The following is a 6874-nucleotide window of genomic DNA, read 5'->3' as shown; positions in this document are numbered from 1 at the left end:
TTATTTTTTTAAGATTTAAAAATATGTCAGTTTTACAACCTAAAACAACAGGGTTAAATCTCAGAAATTGTATGTTTATTACTTAATCAGGCTTAAGTTCCATCCAGTTATGACTTATTCATCAGTGATGATCATGATGTTGGAGTCAGGTTATATATCAGGGTTTGCCCACTAATTTCTTCAAACAGCTTATCTGATCACTGATCACTGATCATAGTTCAAACATAAATACCCCCCAACCCCCTCTCTCACTCTCTCTCTTTTTAACTTATAGACCTGTTGGTGCTGTAAATTCTTCCTAATAGTGGATAAAGCTGTTCAATGTCCCCTGACATGTTTACAGAGTCTCCAGGCCAGATTCATTCCTCATGACTGTCTGTATGTTTGTGTGTGAGTTTATGTTGGCAAGACCTGCATTACACTGCAGGTTCCAGTCACAGTGAAATGCAACAGATTTCTGCTGAAGATGAGTCTGTGGGTTTGTACTACTTATACTATACTTATATACCAATTTAGTTATTATAAGAAAAAGAAGAAGAAAAAAAACTCTCCTTCGTTCTTTGCACATTTGGCTGCCTCTTGAGGCATTTCTAAATGTACAAAAAAATAAGGCTTGGTGTCCCTGCACAGCTTATTTCTTTGATGCTCTCTATAGACTCATTAAATGGCTGTATGCCCGTGGGATAACGAGGTTTGGCCTGAATCCCACATGGAGACTTCTGTCTGTGTCTATCCTGTCTTTTTTTATCTGCTTCATTCACAATTATGACCATATTTCATTATAACGATGAACACCTCCCTTTGAGGGTCAATAACTACTATAACTTACTTCATCCAACTGATTTAGGAACACACTCACAGACACGCAAAGCATTGATCATGATAGGAAATTGAACTAGATTGAAAAGAATGTGATATATTATGCCTCTAACCTGTACCAGTGAATCAACGACATGGTAATCAATGGTCAGTTAAGGTAAGATGTCAATAACTCTCTGCTGGTTCTTTTCCCTGCATGTGCTTATAAGCAAGTTTTCAAACAAAAGCTAGAGTAGGTTCAGGAGTATGGCCCATGGGAGCCCATTTAAATAATCTCCGTCTGTGTGGCGGACAGAAATCAGAAAATATTATTGGTTCTAAAAATAGTCCTGCAGCTAATTCTTCTCCCATAAAAGGGGATTAATTGGAGCGGACATTTAAACAACATCTGATACGATGTGGAGAGGGAATGCAAAACAGTAGATTCACTTGCCTCACTAACAATAATTTATTCACTTTTCTAAAGCTGGCTCATTACAGCACAGACACTTTGTTATAATGAAGGTAGCGTTTCTTGCACTGGTTGGCAACATTCTGCATCAAGGGGAAGAACACTACAACTTCTGCAGCAGGGGGATTTAGACACAAGGGGCTCTTCTTCTATTTTTTCTTAACAGTTGCAGGATGAGGGAGAATTCCACTTATCAGACATGCAGTGTAGTTTTCATTCATTTCAGCATATTGCAGAGAGGGTATAAACACCCTGTTATTGCTTGTTGTTAAGACATTACGTTGCAATCTATTCGGCTGCTGCAGCACATTTTTTAGCTTTTGGGCTTGTTGCTTCAGTACTCTCAGTTCTGAATTGCAGCACAATACCCTTTTACACCAAAAAATGTTTTTGCAGATGTCCATTTATGAACAACTGGCGAGCTGCCTTTAAGAGTTGCATGAGTTTTAACAGATGGTGTTCTTATCAAGGTAAGAGGAGACCTAAGAGAATGTGCAGCAGGCTGTCGCTGCAGCTACAAAGCAAACAGGCAACCTCTCTGTCTGTGAAATGTAACCAGCCCACTATTCTGATATGAACATCCAGTTGGCAGTGATCTCCCTTTGCAGCGTCCCTTCTAACCGTCTGTCTTTCCCCTTTTTCTTGCTCCTATCGCTGCCTCACACTCTCTCAAATCGCTGCAGGTTAAACTAGTTGAAAGCTTAACAAAGAGTTGGTCAGCTCTCTTTTACAGAGGTGTGTGTGTGTGTGCCTGTTCCCTGAAATCTAAACTTGTGCTCTAACCCAGAGGTTTCTCTTTTATCTCCATGGAAACACAGTGCCGTCCTCATCCTGTCCTACGCTTCTGAGAATAATCAGTCACCCTTTCATGAAGTTACACCGCGTCATGTATAGAATCAGTTTTTGAAAAGGCAGCGACCCCTGTCAACATCACGATTATATAAGTCACAGGTTTTCATAATCCCTCTTTTTTTCTGCTGGGTGTATCTGTGGGAGTCGTGCTATATTTTGTGTCTGTGGCGCTCTGGGTTCCCGGAGGTGAGTGTAGCTATCTGAGCTGTTTAAATCCCCATTACTCTCATGCTCTCTGAGACACTACTTAGTAATTAAAATTGATCTGTCTCTGTCCTCCCTGGAGATGCACTGAGGCAGTGACTACCACCCTGGCTTCCCAAAACACAGTTTATATTTGAAGTGAACAAAAATGAGCAAAAATAAACATTTCCACAGTAATGCACAATGAAGTGCAAGGATTTACTTTTTCTCATTGTTGATACCTGCACTGTATTTCATTTCCTAACACGTCTTTTTTTCGCAAAAGAGAGGAGTAACAAAACAAACTGCTTTTCATTGTTTAGTGTTCACCTGAAATTTCCTTGATACAAACTAATTTGCTTTGCTAAATATATTTTGTTGGGAATGTAAATGCTGCTTGGATTGTGTTATTCTATAATCCAGTAAGTGTCACTGACAACAATGCAGCATCTCCCAAGAATCCTCCGAAATCAATGGCAAGACCCATGTCAGTAATAAAGAGTTATTGGAAAGAGCCAACATGATGCTGCTGAGTGAGGATGACAAGTGGTGTGGAGGGAAGATGATCGGACAAATACTAAGGCAGAATCAAAACAACAACTGCAACATTGCAATGAACTGGGTGACAGAAGACAAAAAAGAAGAAGAGAAAGACCATCACTGAGGCACATAGCTGAAAAAGGCCTGATGCACCACGAGACACGAAAAAGATGGCTAACGGGTAACAGGAACAAAGTCTTTATGAAAACAGTTTTATTGAAATGTAATTAAGGACGTATTATTTTTAAAATAAATCCAATTAATAGGCTATACTTCTACGCTTTGTGGGTATGTTTTTGGGGAGGTTAAATTCAGCTGTGCACTGTGTTAGTGTGCATTTTCTGGTTGAAATTATGATTATTTGTTTAGGTTAAGACTTCGCTAGTTTAATATGAAAACACACCTTGGATAAGTAATATCCTGCGAATGAGTAATAGCCAATTACTCTTGGACATAAATGCAGTACAGTGAGTATAAATTCCAGTGAATTTTGCAAGCCGTTTTCTGTGTAATGTTGATACACTTTTTACTCTCCACTCACAGGAGTTATGTGAATGTTGTCAAGGTCGAGTAAACAGCTCTTCCAAAGAAACTGCAGGTTGCAGCAGCAGAAATGGCAAACTCTTCTCGGTTATCACTCTCCAGACCCCAGAGAGAATAAACAGATTTGAGCAGAGTACGCACATGTCTTCTGTAAGCACATCCTGAAGCTCTGGGCTACTGTGCAGGATGTTCACCAATGCTGACCCTTATTGAAAGAACAGCTTTGACTCTGCTGCAGTGATCTGTCAAGGACATAGCAGTTATCTTTGGCTTACATAATATCAAATGCATTACTACATTTTTTCCCCTTTCTTGTATGCAGGCACATGTTTCCAGAGCACTGTGTGATATCCTTTTGATGTTTTTATTACAGAGCTTTTTAAAGACCACCACTAGCAAGTTTTATTTAGGTGATTAAACTATGATAGACCAGGGTCATTAATGTCGACTGTTCAAAGGAATGTTTTATGTCTGAATCCTTTAAAGGCAATGGCAGATTGTCTTGTCATCTCAATTGGCTGCTCTTTTGGTTGTGCATGCTTTTATCATGAGGACTCTGAAATCTCAATAGTTTTAAAAACAACATTATACATATGCCCACTTTTCCTTTCATCTGTCACCCTCAGCTGTCCCTTTGAGAGAGCAAAATGACCTACTAATTCAAATGTCTACTACGTTAAGCCCAAAGCCTATTTGTAGGCCTCTCCTCGATTTTTGCAACCCATAGTAAAGAGAGTGATTTTCGTCTAAATATAAGGTGTATTTTAATAGTTTTTATATTTTAGAAAGCTGACCCTTGTGAAATTTGTTCTGATTTGTAAATATCAGTATATATGCTACTGGTTAAGAGAACATTAAGATGGAACACAGCACAAATTGAAATTCTTTATCTCCGATTTAAAATTAATCCAATTTTGATAAGATATTTTTTTTTATGTTGTAGTTGAAAGCTCAAACCTCTCCCAGATCATAGCCCAATGGGTTGAGAGTCTCTCTGCACAATGTTTTCTTTGATAAAGTGAAGCATTCAAGAGCTAGAGAGGTCTCAGTGCAGAGATTTCAGCCGAGGTCAACCAAAATTTGGTTCCAGCTGTTCCATTGTAATTTTATAGAGTATATAATTATATATTTCACTTCTTTTATGACTAATAGTGTTCAATCTATCATATGCAGCAGTTTGGCATCATTTAGAGAGCCTGGATCCTCTCTGAGCCTGGTTATGTCTGTCATCCATGGGATTTTCTCATCTGGCTTCCAGCCTAGGTCTCCTAGCTCAGCCTATGTGTTGGTCGATTTCAGTCAATGGACCCTCCTTAGAAGCGTCTGAGTCCTGGCTTTTTAACAAACACATTGTGATTTTGATTGACAGAAGCGTTAGCCAGTAGGGAGTAAAACCGTGGCGCGTCACCTGAAACGTGTGCACAACATCGCCGAATTCAAACCCATCCCCCCACGGTCCCTTTGTTAGATGGGCCCTTGTTTCTGCACGGGGACATTTCAGAGACGCACCGGAAATACGTAGAAATATTGTTGATGGAAATAAGCGGAGATTTACAGCAGAACAACGAAAAGGTAAGGAGCTTTGGATGATTTTGAAGGATATTACGCATTGTGTTTCTGGTGTTTGTTTGCTCACAGCCTTGTGAGGGTTTACCGGAGAGATGATCTGATGGTAGTTCTGGAACCTGTGTCGAATGCTCGTGCTTTTTGCTATCTCTGCTAACCGTTAGCTTTGTTATGCTAACTCGGAGAAGAGCGAGTTATGGCTAGAAATACGTGATTTTGTGATAAATCTTTTATTTGCGTACACTATTTGGGTAGAATGGTGTTTGGAGTGTGTAAGAATGTCTTAGATTGTTTGTTTTACCCAGATTTAGATTTTTTTTCATATTCATAAATACATGCATAAATTGACTTTTTTGGACGGTAAATGCTACAGCGGACCCGAATTTGGGTCCGTCGGGCTTAACAGGTTTTAAAGCTACTTTGTGAAAGAGAGGGGGCTGTATTTTAACATTATTCAGTTAACAGTAATCGATTTCAAAGCCTTTCCCAGTTGACAGTAAAATAACTTAATGGTGAATAATCAAAGAGCAGCCTTTAATTTGCAGAAATGTTCTAGCACACCTTCACACACTGAAGTCCAGAGTGCATCACTTTACATCTTCAAGACATGATAGAGTGCTACAGTGAAGTGTCATCTGATAGCCTTCATTCTTACCATAGTTTTATATGGGCTATAGCGCTCCACTTGAAGCCATAGACTGTATAGATGGACGACGCATCTCCACGTCCTCCCACTCTACAAAAAGTGAAGCCAAAATTCTCAGATACAGGAGCTGCCAACTTGAGATTTTGACTTCATTTGGAGTCTACGCAGTGATTTGGGGGGCTGGAGCCGTGAAAATAAGGTTTTTTTCTTTGGCCTGTATCCCATCTGCTTACATGGAGGGAGCGAGATTTATGACCTATACTGCAGCCAGCCATCAGGGGGCGATCAATATTTCTTCTTTTTTCTGTCATGTCATGTCCATCTTTTTGACGCATGCTATGGTTGCGGCACACTCCTACTTGTACAATAAGGGAAATTAGCTGTTAGGCTTTAATTAGGTTCAACTGTATCATCTTAAATCCATTTTTTTCTCTGCTTTTTAAGTACAAGTTTTGCAATTTCTGCTTTTTCATTTTGCCTTAATTGGTTTATAGTTGGTATGGTTTAATTATGGTCTACATTTCATTGTCTCTACTCTTAATAACTAAGAAAGCCAGTTCTACACCCTGTAGTCATTAAACATTTCCAGAAAACACAAACACTGATGATATTGTAAGATAATGTCCTCCCAAGAAAAACAACATCAGTCATTTCAGTGAGTGCCCCCTAAAATGATGTATGTGTCTGTTCAAGTGACAAAGCCCTCTAGCTCCTGTAGCAATTATGAGGAAGTCAGGTGATGTTATAACAGAGCAATAAAGTCTGTGGAGGGAGTAGGTTGGACGCATGGACAAATGAGTATTTTGTCATTTGTTTAACTTGTTAACGCCGCCTTGCACCAATTGAAGTGCAGGGATCCAAACAATATATGAGTATATTGCAGCGAATTATCATAACACTACAAAGAGAAAACTGGTTTGCATAACAGTTGACTCCATCACTTGAAAACATTTTCAAAGTTTGAAAAAGTTAAGCAGATAATTCAGGCAGTCGGTGCTTTTACATTGTCACTCTGTATTCTTCAGTTCAGTATTCAACAAATCACTGATTTATCATCATAGCATCTGAATACAAGAAGATGAAAGGGAGGATTACTCCAGCACTTCACTGCCCTTCCCTAATGTTGGAAGACTTCTTCATTACCCTGAAGAAGATGTGTTGACATGTCAAAATGTTGATAAATTATTATTTATTTTTTTCATCATGGCTTCCAGTGTGTGACTATCTTCCTTCACACAAGCAGACTTCTGAGTGACAGATTTTTTAAATGTTCA

Source organism: Cebidichthys violaceus, unplaced genomic scaffold (genome assembly GCF_023349555.1).
Source record: "Cebidichthys violaceus isolate CVI_PGR_0920_01 unplaced genomic scaffold, fCebVio1.0.p SCAF_20, whole genome shotgun sequence".
Taxonomy (NCBI): domain Eukaryota; kingdom Metazoa; phylum Chordata; class Actinopteri; order Perciformes; family Stichaeidae; genus Cebidichthys; species Cebidichthys violaceus.
This window is presented reverse-complemented; position numbering follows the sequence as displayed.